Here is a 14,297-nt window from a genome sequence, read left to right as displayed (position 1 = left end):
TTACTGTTCTATTCAGATTTTTTCTCTTCTCTTCTCTTCTCTTCTCTTCTCTTCTCTTCTCTTCTCTTCTTTTCTCTTCTCTTGGTTTTGAGAGAGAGTGCAAGTGGGGGAGAGGGGCAGAAGGAGAAAGAATCCTAAGCAGGCTCTATGCTCAGTGTGGAGTCCAACATGGGTTTTGATCCCATGACCCTGGGATCGTGACCTAAGTTGAAATTAAGAGTCAGACACTTAACCAGTTGAACCACCCAGGAGCTCTTCTATTCAGATTTTCTATATCTTTGAGATTCAGTCTTGAAAGGCTGTGTATTTCTAGGGCTTTATTCATTTCTTCTAGGTTTTTCAATTTGTTGGCTTATAATTGTTCATAGTAGTCTCTTATGATCCTCTGTGTTACTGTGGTATCAGTTGTAACTTCTCTTTTAATTCTGATTTTATTTATTTGGGTCTTTTTTTTTCTCATTTAAAATTATTTTTTAATGTTTATTTTTGAGAGAGAGAGACAGAGACAGAGCACGAGCAGGGGAGGGGCAGAGAGCGAGGGAGACACAGAATCCAAGGCAGATTCCAGGCTCTGAACTGTCAGCACAGAGCCTGATGCGGGGCTCAAACCCGCAAACTGTGAGATCATGACCTGAGACAAAGTCAAATGCTTAACTGGCTGAGCCACCCAAACACCCTCATTTTTTTTAATAGATTTTCTTTTTTAAAGGATTTTTTAAAATGTTTATTTACTTTTTTTGAGAGAAAGTGAGACAGAGCAGGAGTGGAGTGGTGGGGGGCGGGGGCAGAGAGAGAGGGAGATACAGAATCCAAAGCAGGCTCCGGGCTCTGAGCTGTCAGCACAGAGCCCGATGTGGGGCTCAAACCCACGAACTGTGAGATTATGACCTGAGCTGAAGTTGGCCACTTAACCAACTGAGCCACCCAGGTGCCCCTTAATAGATTTTATTCTTAGGTAATTTCTACACCCAACATGGGGTCTGAACTCACAACTCTGAGGTCGAGTTGCATGCTCCACCAACTGAGCCAGCCAGGTGCCCCTCCTCTCTTTTTTTTCTTAATGAGTCTTGTTAGAAGTTTATTGATTTTTGTATATGCTTTCAAAAAACTGTCTTTTAGTTTCATTATCTTTTCTGTTGGGTGTGTGTTGTTTTTGTTTTGTTTTTTGTCTCTATTCATTTATTTCTGCTTTGGTCTTTATTATTTCCTTTCTTCTGCTAACTTTGGGCTTTGTTTGTTCTTTTTCTAGTTCCTTTAGGTGTAAAGTTAGATTTTTTGAGAATTTTATTTTTTGAGGTAGTCCTGTATTGCTATCAACTCCCCTCTTGAAACTGCTTTTGTTGCATCCCATAGATTTTGGAAAGTTGTGTTTCCATTTTCATTTGTCTCCAGATATTTTTTAAACATCTTTGACTTCTTTTTTTGACCCATTGGTTGTTTAGTAGCATGTTGTTTATTCTTAAAAAATTTTTTTAATGCTTATTTATTTTTGAGAGAGACAGAGCACGAGTGAGGAAGGGGCAGAGACAGAGAGGGAGACATAGAATCCAAAACAGACTCCAAGCTCTGAGCTGTCAGCACAGAGCCAGACATGGGGCTTGAACTCGGGAATGGTGAGATCATGACCTGAGCCTAAGTCGAACGCTCAACCCACTGAGCCACCCAGGCGCCCCGGCACGTTGCTTATTCTTAATGTATTTGTGTTTTTTCCAGTTTTCTTCTTGTAATTGATTTCTAGTTTTGTACTCGTGTGCTTGGAAAAGATGCTTGATATAATTTCAGTCTTCTTGAATTTTATTGTGACTTGTTTGTGGCCTAATACATCCTAGAGAATGTTCCATGTACACTTGAGAAGAATGTATATTCTGCTGCTTCTGGTTGGAAGTTCTGTATAAATCTATCAAGTTCATCTGGTCTAATATGTCATTGAAGGCCAATATTTTCTTATTGATTTTCTGTCTGGATGATCTATCCATTGATGTAAGTGGAGTGTTAAAGTCCCCTACTATTATGGTATTACTGTCAATTTCTCCTTTATGTCCATAAAGATTTGCTTTATATATTTAAGTGCTCCTATGGAACAAACTCTTGCTTCACATAATGTGATTGCAAGAACCCAATCTCAAAGGATACATGCTGTATGGTTCAATTTATGTGACGTTCTAGGACAATGGTGATGAGAACAGATCAGTGGTTCCCAGGGCTTAGGGGTGGGGGAAAGCATGCCTACAAGGGGGATGATGGAATTATTTGCGGATGATGGAACTGTTCTGAATCCTTATTGTGGTGATTACATATATCTCTACATGTAAACATTGTGGAAATGCACACCAAAAGAAGTCACTATTACTGCATGATAATTTTAAAAACCATCTATATTCAGCTGGATAACTATGCAATAAAACAACTATAGTACAATGTTGTTCATTAAAAAAAATTTTTTTAAATGTTTATTTATCTTTGAGAGACAGAGTGTGAGCAGGGGAGGGGCAGAGAGAGAGGGAGACACAGAATCCGAAGGAGGCTCCAGGCTCTGAGCTGTCAGCACAGAGCCTGATGCAGGGCTCAAACTCACAAGCTGTGAGATCATGACCTGAGCGGAAGCCAGACGCTCAACTGACTCAGCCACCCAGGGGCCCCTAGTACAATGTTAATGGGAGAATCTAGGGGGTGAGAATAAGTGGTCACTGAGCAATTCTTTTAGCTTTGCTATCTGCTTGAAAATTCTCGTAACAAATATTGGAAAAAACTATATCCAGAATGATTCTAAGTTAGAAGATTGAAGGCATCACACTTATTAACAGTGAGACTCTCTCTGAAGGGTGAAATTGTGGGTAATTAAAATTTTCTTTTTATATATTTCTGTATTTTCTATAATGAGCACCTATTATTTTATTTAGAGAGAGTAGAGGCTATATTTGATTTTTTTAAAATAGCTCTCCCTGACTCAGCATTTTAAAATCATTTATTTATTTATTTTTAAGAAAGACAAGAAGAACGCAGGAGGAGCAGAGAGAGAAGGAGAAAGAAAATCTCAAGCAGACTCCATACTGTCAGTGCAGATCCCCATGTGGGGTTTGATCGCATGAACCGTGAGATCACGACCTGAGCCAAGATCAAAAGTCAGACACTCAACCGACTGAGTCACCCAGGTGCCCCATAGGCTATATTTGATTTTAAGTCTTTTTTTTTTTTCTCATGTATATGTGGAATCCATGCTTCTTGTAAGGTTCAAATGGTCCAGAAATAGGTAACCCCATAGGAAAAGTCCCTTGTATCAGTCCAAACACTGTTAACATTCTGTGGGTAACTTAAAGAATAAATCTTAAATTCAGGTACATTTCTTTCATGTTATGTCACCATTTAGAAATGAAGCAGCTCAAACATATTCCATTTTTGTTTCCCATTACTATCACCTAACAATAAAAGTTTTATATTTACAAGGAAGAACACAGGCTCTTTTCTAGGTTCAAGGCAGAGAGCCTGAGATGCAAAGAAGGTGTGATAATTTTTCCTGATTCCAAGAACTGAGCCAGGAAAGAGTTTGCCTCCTTAAAACACGGGGCCGCCGTTCTTTGTTATTTTAAAAGCTGTAACTATAAAGATTTCCTTTCAATTTTTCTTTTGTCACTTAGGTCAAAACTAGAATGCTCTTTTGTTGTATGTTTATGTGTTGCATTGCCCCAATTATAAAATATTACCTGCTGAGAAAACTGAGGCCAGAGTGGAGAGGGACTGTGGTTGGGGAGTCTACTTCTGACACAACCACCAACTCTCTGTGACCCTTTTCTGGGCCTCCCCTTCCTAGACTATGTTATTTTTATAATGAAGAACAAAAGCGAAGAGTAACAATAAAACCCTCTACTAGGCAGCAGCGTGGATGGTGCTGCAAAGACTGCTGGTTGTCCTACATGCCATTCTTCCTGAGTACAACATTTTTGTATTTTTAGTTGAGCATATAATTGACCCACAAAATAGACTGTTTCCTTGCCTCCCTTGCTAGATGTGGTCAGTGGAAAATAAGCAAAATGTTTTTAAAGGGAAGGGGTGTTTTATTTTTCTCCAGTTACTCCTTTCTAATGGCTGGAATGTGGACATGATGGCTGGAGCACAAGCACCTACTTTAGACCATGAGGAAACTTTGGGAATGAAAACTACACACTGCAGATCAACCAGATAGAGCCTGGGTTCCTTGTTCGGTGGTATATCATGCTAACCCTGGACTGCATGCCTGCCTCTGGACTTCTTCTTTTTTTTTTTTTCTTTTTTAACATTTATTTATTTTTTGAGAGACAGAGAGAGACAGAGTGTGAGCAGGGGAAGGGCAGAGAGAGAGAGAGAGAGTCACAGATTCTGAAGCAGGCTCCAGGCTCTGAGCTGTCAGCACAGAGCCCGAAGTGGGGCTCGAACTCACGAACCATAAGTTCATGAGATCATGACCTGAGCCGACGTCGGGTGCTTAACCAACTGAGCCACCCAGGCGCTCCTGGACTTCTGGAATGTGAGAGGGAAATACACTTCTGTCAAGTGTAATCTGCTGGTATTTGGGGATTTCTTTTGAAAAATTTAAAGTCCAGTTAGCAGACCGTGTAATATTAGTTTCAGGAGTACAAGATAGTGACTCAACACTTCCATACATCACCCAGTGCTCATCCGGACAGGTGCACTCCTTAACCCCCATCACCTGTGTAACCCATCCCCCCACCCACCTCCCCTCCAGTAACCATCAGATTGTTCTCTACAGTTAAGAGTCTGTTTCTTGGTTTGTCTCTCTCTTTCTCTCTTTTTTCCCCTGTTGCTCGTTTGTTTTGTTTGTTAAATTCCACACGAGTGAAATCATACGGTATTTGTCTTTCTCTGACAGACTTATTTTACTTAGCGCAATACTCTCTACTCCATCCGTGTTGTTGCGAATGGCAAGATTTCATTCTTTTTCATGACCGGGTAATGTTCCATTGTAAAAATAACCACTACCTCTTTTCTTTTTAATTTTTAACATTTTATTATTTTTTATTTTAGAGAGAGAGAGAGAGAGAGAACGCACGAGCAGCGGGTGGTGGCGGGGGGAAAGGCAGAGGGAGAGAGAGAATTTCAAGCAGGCTCCATGCTCAATGCAGAGCCTGATGTGAGGCTCGATCCCGTGACCCTGGGATCATGACCTGAGCCAAAATCAAGAGTAGGATGCTTGGGGCACCTGGGTGGCTCAGTCCCTTGAGCATCTGGCTTTGGCTCGGGTCATCATCTTGCAGTTCATGAGTTCGAGCCCTGCATCAGACTCCCTGCTGTCAGTGCAGAGCCCGCTTCGGATCCTCTGTCCCCCTCTCTCTCTGCCCCTCCCCTGCTTGCTCTCTCTCTCTCAAAAATAAATAAACATTTAAAAAGAAAAGGAGTCAGATGCTCAACCAACTGAGTCACCCAGGTGCCCTGACACCACATCTTCCTTATTCATTCATTAATCAACAGACACTGGAACTGTTTCATTAATTTGGCTATTGTAGGGGGGCACCTGGGTAGCTCAGTCAGTTGAGTGTCCAACTCCTGATTTCAGCTCAGGTCATGATCCCAGGGTTGTGGGACTTGAGCCCTGTATCGGGCTCCGGGCTGAGCGTGGAGCCTGCCTGAGATTCTCTTTCTCTCTCCCTCTATCTCTCTCCCCTACTTGCTCTCTCTCTCAAATGAAATTAAAAAAAAAAAAAGGCTATTGTATAGACTGCTGCTATAAACATAGGGGTGCACGTATCCCTTTGAATTAGTACTTTTGTATCCTGTGGGTAAACACCTAGTAGTGTGACTGTTGGATTGCAGGGTAGTTCTATTTTTCACTTTTTGAGGAACCTCCATACTGTTTTCCAGAGTGGCTACACCGGTTTGCATTCCCACCAACAACGCAAGAAGGTTCCCCTTTCTCTGCATCCTTGCCAACATGCATTTTTTCTTGTATTGTTGATTTTAGCCATTCTGACAGGTGTGAGGTAGTGTCTCATTGTGGTTTTGATTTGCATTCCCCTGACCATGAGTGATGTTGAGCATCTTTTCATGTGTCTATTGGCCATCTGGATTTCTTTTTTGGAAAAATGTTTACTCATGTCTTCTGCCCTTTTTAGTTGGATTTTTCATTTTGGGGGTGCTGAGTTTTATAAGTTTTTTATATGGTATTTTGGGATTTTGTTATTCGCAGCCTTGTACAAGGCAGGAGAATCAGTGAGGGGGCTGTTTCAGTAATTGAAGGGAGAGTTGATGAGAGCCTGAGCCATGGTGGGAAGCGGGTTTAAGAGATATGGGAGACATGCTAAGTGCCCATGCCTGAGGGACCTTAATGGGGATTGCTGATTTGTTTGATCTGGAGTTCAGCAGAAAGGTCTGAACCAGAGAAACCATACGCTCAGAGTGGTAAAGTTCCCACAGTCACACAGCCAGGAGGGGCCGGACCCTGAATGATGTGTGTATCAGTTACCTACTAATAACCTCCAACATGTAGTGCGTAGGAGTCAGGGGTCTGGAAGCTGCTCACCTTGGTGGTTCTAGCTTGGGGTCTGTCATGAGATTGCAGTTAAGATGTTGGCCACGGCTGCGGCCATCTGAAGGTTGGAAGGGGGCTGGAGGAGCCATTTCCAGGATGACTCATTCATACAGCAGCTGCCCCACCTTCACCCCGAGCCCCACCCCCACCCCCACCCCGGTGCTGAGGGCCTGCCCTGTGTTGAAAGTTTTCCCCGAGTAAAGACCGATGCCACGTTCAGGAGTGCAGGGGAGAGACAGTGTAGCATAGAGGTGGCCTCTGATATGTTCCAGCAAGGGTGGCTGGGATGGGTAAGGGGAATGCTGTCTATAAGGCGTGTGGCCCACAACGAGTGTTCATGAAACACTAGCTCCTGCTGGGGATAGGACTTGAGGTTCAAGTCCCAGCTTTGCCACTTGGTGGTTGTGGTGCTTCAGTGTCTCAGCCAAATGGGATGCTAATATCCATCTCATGGGGTTGGCACGAGGATTAAGGAAGGAAACACATGGGGCACCTGGCTGACTCCATCAGCAGAGCATGTGACTCTTGATCTCCGGGTTGTGAGTTCAAGCTCCACATTGGGTGTAGAGATTATTTATTTATTTATTAAAAAAATTTTTTTAATGTTTATTTATTTTTGAGAGAGAGAGACAGAACATGAGCAGGGGAGGGGCAGAGAGAGAGAGAGAGACAGAATCCGAAGCGGGCTCCAGGCTCTGAGCTGTCAGCACAGAGCCCGACATGGGGCTCGAACCCACGAACTGTGAGATCATGACCTGAGCGAAAGTCAGACACTTAACCGACTAGCCACCCAGGTGCCCCGAGATTACTTTAAAAGAACAAAAAAGGAAATACATGTAGATCATCTAAGCTGGTGCCTGGCACATCACAATTGCCCAAATAAAGCTTTACAGACATCCCTTGTTTTATTGTACTTTGCTTCAAAGATATTGCATTTTTTTACAAACTGAAGGCCAAGCAAGTCTGCATCAAGCAAGTCTGTGGACATCATTTTTCTAGCGGCAAATGCTGCTCACTTCACGATTCTGTGTCATGTTTTGGTTACTCTCATAATATTTCAAAAGTTTTCATTGGCATTATAGTCATTATTATTATGTCTGTGATCAGTGATTTCAGCTTGCTGAAAGCTCAGAAGATGGTTAGGATTTTTTAGCAATCATTTTATAAAAAGTAATCTCTAAACTCAACGTGAGGTTTGAACTCATGACCCCGGAATCAAGAGTCACTGTTTCACCCCTGCAATAAAGTTTTTTTTAAATTAAGTATGTACCTGGGGCACCTGGACGCCTCAGTTGGTTAGCTTCTGACTTCCGCTCGGGTCATGATCTCATGGTTTGTGAGTTCGAGCTCCACTCTGGGCTCTGTGCTGACAGCTCATAGCCTGGAGCCCGCTGCAGAGTCTGTGTGTCTCCCTCTCTCTCTTCCCCTCCCCTGCTCACGCTCTGTCCCTCCAAAATGAATAAACGTTAAAAAAAATAATAAAATAAAAAAAATTAAGTATGTACATTGTTGTTTCAGACATAATACTATTGCACACTTAATAGACTGCAATATAGTGTCCACATAACTTTTATACCACTGGGAAACCAAAAGATTCATTTGACTGGCTTTATTGTGGTGGTCTGGAACCGACCCACAATATCTCTGAGGCACGCCTGTAGGAGGTTAATTATCCTGCTCGAAATCCCCAGGGGCCTGCCCATGCTGTAGCACCAAGGACATCCATAGGTTCTTCTGTGTAACCTTGCCAGCTGAATTTTACCCCCCTGCTTAGGGCCTGGCCCCTATCTTCCTGCACCCCTTTTCTCTCCACCTGACAGGCCATCCCCACGCCCAGCCCTGTCACTCTGTTCATCTCTCCCTGGAGCCCTTTTCTGGTGGGATCTCCCAGAAGGGGCTCGCCTTCCTCTGTTCCTCTCAACGCATGCGTCCTGCCTGTTTCTTGTGCCTGGCATCGTGCCGCGTGTGGCCTGGTGGGGGGAGTGGGAAGATCCACACTGGACCGGTTTGGGGGGAGGGGTGGGGCGTGGGGAGGGGGGTGGCTGACTCAGCTGAGTTGGAGGGCCTCCAGGGGGAGCAGGAGGGTAACCCAGCTGAGATGGTGAGCAGCAGAGGTGGGGGTGAGGAGGGTGTGGGTCTGGAAAGGCTGCCCAGAGGAAGCGAGCCTGAGCCGAGAGGTAAATGATAATCCCCTGCCACCTCCAGATGTCAAGCCAGCAGTAGGCAGCACTTGTGTCTTTTTCATCTGCACACTCTAGGTGCTCAATAATTGCTTTTGAATTTAATTGAGAGGAGGGTCATTTGAGGATTTGAAGAGTGATAGAATACCTGCTTTTCCCCCAAATATGCCCCACCAGCTTGTTCAAGGTGCTTGAAATCTCCCCCCATTAGATTCACGTTTGACTTCAAAGCCAGTGCCTCCAGAAAGCTCCCTCTCAACTGTTCAGATCTGCACCCAGCATGTTCCGTGGGTGGTATCAGAGCAGCCCATTAGTCCCGACGAACTGATCTGACAAGCCATCTGTCACCCACAGCCCCAAGCCACCCTGAAATCGCCGAGTGTGTCGCCTGGCTCCGCGCCTCTTCTGGGCCCCCTCCGCCAACCCCCAAGTGACCTGATGGTGGTCCGAAGTCCCCTCTGAGTAACCCTGCCCCCAGCACTTCCCACCTGAGCTTTCACACCGGATGGCCTCACAGCACTTGTAGGAGGGAGGCGCACCGTACTAGAGCAAGATTCAGGATGCCTCAAGCTGACACTTGACTCCGGTGGCTTCCACGGTGAGGAAATTTCTGCTTTCTCGTAACAAGGTGGCAAGAAGTGAAATGGTGCCAGTAGTGGGTGAGTGGCTCAACAGCGTCGTCAAGTACCAAGGCTATTTTCAATCTTTGTCTCTGCCATTGCCAAGAGGTCAGCCATGTTTTTCTTTATGGTCACAAGATGGCCGCCTGTCGGCAAGTGTCACGTCTAGACGTGACAACGTACAGTGAACGAAGAGAGCTTTCCTGGAAGCTGCTAACAATTCAACTTTATGTCTCAGGGGCCATAATTACACTGCTGCTCACTCAAAATCCAATATTACTGCAATGCTGGGAGATGATTCTCTGCGGGTCTCTCATGTTTCTGCACACCTCTCAAAGAGGTGTGTACAGCAAACAGCCTTAAAGGTAGCGTTTTCGTCCAGGTCAAAGGGCAAGTTTGTTAAGATCTGGTTTTAAAAGACTCAGGTTCCCCGGGTCACCCGGGTGGCTCAGTTGGTTGAGGGTCCAACTCTTGATTTTGGCTCAGGTCATGATCCCGGGGTCGTGGGATTGAGCCCCGCCTTGTGCTCCACGCTGGGCATGGAGCCTGCTTGAGATTCTTTCTCTCTCCCTTTGCCCCTCTCCCCTGCTCACACTCTCTCCCTTGAACCCTCTAAAATAATAAATAAATAAATAAATAAATAAATAAATAAATAAATGGAAAGTTTCAGGTTCCCTAAGCTCGGGGTTCCTCTCCTATAACATAACCCACTGCAGTCACATGGCCACCCCTTACTGCAAAGGAGTTGAGAAATGCAGTCTTTGGCCAGCTGAAATTTCCATTTCTATGGAAGAAGGGAGAATGAATGTGGGGGCAATCGGCAGTCTCTGCCATAGTTACTCCAACAAAACTGTGGTTCCGTGAGGAAGTCAGGAGGAATGATGTTGGAGAGGCGACAAGAATGGCTACACAGAAGGGTTGGTGTCCTGGCCCCACTTTACAGATGAGGAATTGAGTTCTAGTCAGGGAGGTGTCGGGGCCAGATCTGCTGACCCCTGACTTCAGGTTTTCTCATCATATCCCTGCTTCTGCATCAGTACAGGTCAGGGAAGGTCACGGCAGGGAAGGCCTTCTCTCTCTCCTCAAAACACTCAATCCCCTTGGCTTCCATGAGAGCTCTGCCTTCTGTTCGTCTCATCTTTGGTCTTGCTGTTTCCTTCTCCACTTTCTCTTCCCAGCCTGTCACTGATGGGATTACCAAGGCTCAGCCTTTGCCCTCGCGCCTGTGTGTGTTCCTTTGGCCTGTGGCATTACTAGCATCTTGTCACCATAACCCCCTCACTCCTGTCTGCCCTTTGGACCGCTCTTTGTGCTCTGGACTTGTGTAGGCAACTGCCCGCCAACATCCCCACTGGGATGTCTTAAAGGCACCTCAGACATCACAAGTGCAAACTGACCTCGCTCGGTCACCCACAAACTTACTTCTCTTCCACTCTGGTCTTGGCATCTTCGACATCTCCTCTCCCTCTTCTTCTGCATCCATTCCACCCCCACACCACTGTGCCTGGACCGTTGCTGGAGCTTCCTCCTGCCTCCCTGAAGCCACCCTGACTGGCCAGCCACTCCTTACCATCCTAAAGTGAAGGTAGGACACTATTCTTGCTCTTAAAACCTTCAATGGCTATTATTACTTTTAGGAAAAAGGCCAACATTCTTTTCGTGGTGTGGCAGCCATGTGCCCATCCCCCATGATCAATTCTTTCCTTCATTTTAAAAAATTTATTGGGGGCACCTGGGTGGCTCAGTCAGTTGAGTGTCTGACTTCAGCTCAGGTCATGATCTCGCGGTTCGTGAGTTCGAGCCCCGCGTCGGGCTCGGTGCTGACAGCTCAGAGCCTGGAGCTGCTTCAGATTCTGTGTGTGTGTGTGTGTGTGTGTGTGTGTGTGTGTGTGTGTGTGTCTGCCCCTCCCTGTTCATGTTCTGCCTCTCTCTCTCAAAAATAAACAATAAAACATTACAAAAATTATTTATTTATTTATTTAAATTTTTAAGCGTTTATTCATTTTTGAGAGACAAAGAGAATGCAAGCCGGGGAGGGGCAGAGAGAGAGACAGAGACAGAGACAGAGACAGAGAGAATCTGAAGTAGGCTCCAGGCTCTGAGCTATCAGCACAGAGCCTGACATGGGGCTCAAACCCATGAATCATGAGAGAACTGTGAGATCCTGACCTGAACTGAAGTCAGATGCTCTACCGACAGAGCCACCCAGGTGCCCCTTTAATTTATTTTTTTAAATTAATTAATTTTTAAATTTATATCCAAGTTAGCATATAGTGCAACAATGATTTCAGGAGTAGATTCCTTAATGCCTCTTACCCATTTAGCCCATCCCCCCTCCCACAACCCCTCCAGCAACCCTCAGTTTGTTCTCCATATTTATGAGTCTCTTCTGTTTTGTCCCCCTCCCTGTTTTTATATTATTTTTGTTTCCCTTCCCTTATGTTCATCTGTTTTGTCTCTTAAAGTCCTCATATGAGTGAAGTCATATGATATTTGTCTTTCTCTGACTAATTTCACTTAGCATCATACCCTCTAGTTCCATCCACGTAGTTGCAAATAGCAAGATTTCATTCTTTTTGATTGCCAAGTAATACTCCATTGTATATATATACCACATCTTCTTTATCCATTCATCCGTCGATGGACATCTGGGCTCTTTCCATACTTTGGCTATTGTTGAAAGTGCTGCTATAAACATGGGGGGTGCATGTGTCCCTTCGAAACAGCACACCTGTATCCCTTGGATAAATGCCTAGTAGTGCAATTGCTGGGTCATAGGGTAGTTCTATTTTTAGTTTTTTGAGGAACCTCCATACTGTTTTCCAGAGTGGCTGCACCAGTTTGCAATCCCCCCAGCAATGCAAAAGAGATCCTCTCTCTCCACATTCTTGCCAACATCTATTGTTGCCTGAGTTGTTAATGTTGGCCATTCTGACAGGTGTGAGGTGGTATCTCATTGTGGTTTTGACTTTCCTTCTTTATTTTTTGAAGATATTATTTTACTTTATTTTATTTTATTTTTTTGAAAACGAGAGGGCGCGAGTAAGTGAGGAACAGAGAGAGGGAAAGAATCCCACAAGGGGTAGAGAAAGAGGGAGAGAGAGAGAGAGAGAGAGAGAGAGAGAGAGAGAGAAGCAGGGCTCCAGCTCATCAGATGCAGGGCTCGAATTCATGAACCGTGAGATCATGACCTGAGTAAACTCAAATGACTAACTGACTGAGCCACCCAGCCGTCCTTAAGATTTTACTTTTAAGTAATCTGTACACACAATGTGGGGCTCAAACTCACAACTCCGAGACCAAGAGTCTCACACTCCACCAACTGAACCAACCAGGCGCCCCCATTCTTTCCTTCTTTAGAAAGAGCATCCTTGCTTATAGCCAGGCACAAAGCCATTTATGTAGACTCTATTTCCCAGCCTCCCTTATAGCTGGGATGGGCCAAATGATTAAATCATGACTGACTGGATGCAGGCAGGTGTTGGGTTCTAATGTGTGTGTGGGGGGGGGGGGCGGGGAGGGCTTCCTTTGCCCCTTTTCTTTCCTGCTGACTAGAATGTATACATGATGGCTGAGACTCCAGCAGCCATCTTGGACCATGAGGAGGAAGCTAATACTGGGGCCAGTAGAGCAATAAGACAAAAGGGGCCTGGTCCCTAACACTGCTATGCACACACCTGCCAACCTATGGGCTTTTCTTATGGGAAACAGAAATAAAATGTGATCTAAGTTAAATCACTTACTTTGGTTTTTCTCAGAGTCCAACCAAATCCCATTCCAATCACATGGCCCCTACCACCCTCTGGAGTCTCAGCTTGTGGCCCTTCACCTTTGCTCACTCTGCTCTAGCCATAGTGCCAGTTTTGAGTTTTTCCTCTGCTGTGATGCAGGGCCTTTGCACATGTTCTTCTCTCTGCCCAAAGCATGCTCTTTTCCTGGCCATCTCCAACTCACCCTTCAAGCCTTAGCTGGGGTTTCACTTACTCAAGGGAAGCCTTTCCTGACTGCAGAGGCATACTTAGAGTATTTGATATCCAGAGTAGATTTTTTTTTTAAAGATATCCCTCTTCTATACGTGATTTTCAATAATAATCATGACATGAATAGCAACCGTGACCAATAAAAAATGCAGTGCAAAATTTCTTTTATTGAATTTCATACATATAATCATAGTAAAAAATAAAACCAATATTATAGTACAATAAAATGTTTTAAGCAATGGATTAATACCTTTTAATCAATGTATTTTTTGAGGAAAGGGAAAAATGTCTATTTACATCTATTGTGGTAATAAATGATAACACTGCATTTTCTGTTTTCTAGCCTTCTGCAGACATGTCAGACTGTCGAAACTGATCTTTGCAGGGCGCCTGGGTGACTCAGTCGGTTAAGCAGCCAACTTTGGCTTGGGTCTGATCTCATGGTTCATGAGTTCGAGCCCCACATGGGCTCACTGCTGTCAGTGCAGAGCCAGCTTTGGATCCTCTGTCCCCCTCTCTCTCTGCCCCTGTCCCCTCCACCCCCCCCCCCCCGTGCTCTCTCTCAAAAATAAATAAAAAACATTTAAAAAACCCTGATCTTTGCATATTTTTAAAAATGTTTATTTACTTTTGAAAGAGAGGTGTGGGGGGGGGGTGCAGAGAGAGAGAGGAAGACAGAGAATCCGAAGCAAGCTCCAGGCTCAGAGCTGTCAGCACAGAGCCTGATGCGGGGCTTGAACTCACAGACTGCGAGATCATGACCTGAGCCGAAGTCGGACACTTAACTGACTGAGCCACCTGGGCTCCCCTGATCTTTGCATATTTTTATGTTCAAGAAGTAGCTCAGATTGATTAAATTTATCAATTTATCTTTGATCATAATTAACCAAAGAATATTTTCAATTAATTTTTATTTGGAAATGTTCTTTCTCACCCGAAGCAATAGACACACAAATAATTAGGGAGAGCCTTAAACATAAGGATGTTTGGTGGAAAT

The 14,297-nt window shown here is 44.6% G+C and overlaps 1 long non-coding RNA gene across 1 annotated transcript; it reads left to right on the top strand.

Moving 5' to 3' along the window:
- Positions 1 to 3,109: 3,109 nt before the first annotated feature.
- LOC122238605 lies at positions 3,110 to 13,744 on the top strand. The gene is made up of 3 exons (XR_006217598.1): positions 3,110 to 3,152; positions 9,055 to 9,298; positions 13,644 to 13,744. It is a non-coding gene; the product is annotated as an uncharacterized LOC122238605 (long non-coding RNA).
- Positions 13,745 to 14,297: the final 553 nt, after the last annotated feature.

The sequence above is a fragment of the Panthera tigris genome, chromosome B2, assembly GCF_018350195.1.
Source record: "Panthera tigris isolate Pti1 chromosome B2, P.tigris_Pti1_mat1.1, whole genome shotgun sequence".
Taxonomy (NCBI): Eukaryota; Metazoa; Chordata; class Mammalia; order Carnivora; family Felidae; genus Panthera; species Panthera tigris.
This window is presented reverse-complemented; position numbering and strand designations above follow the sequence as displayed.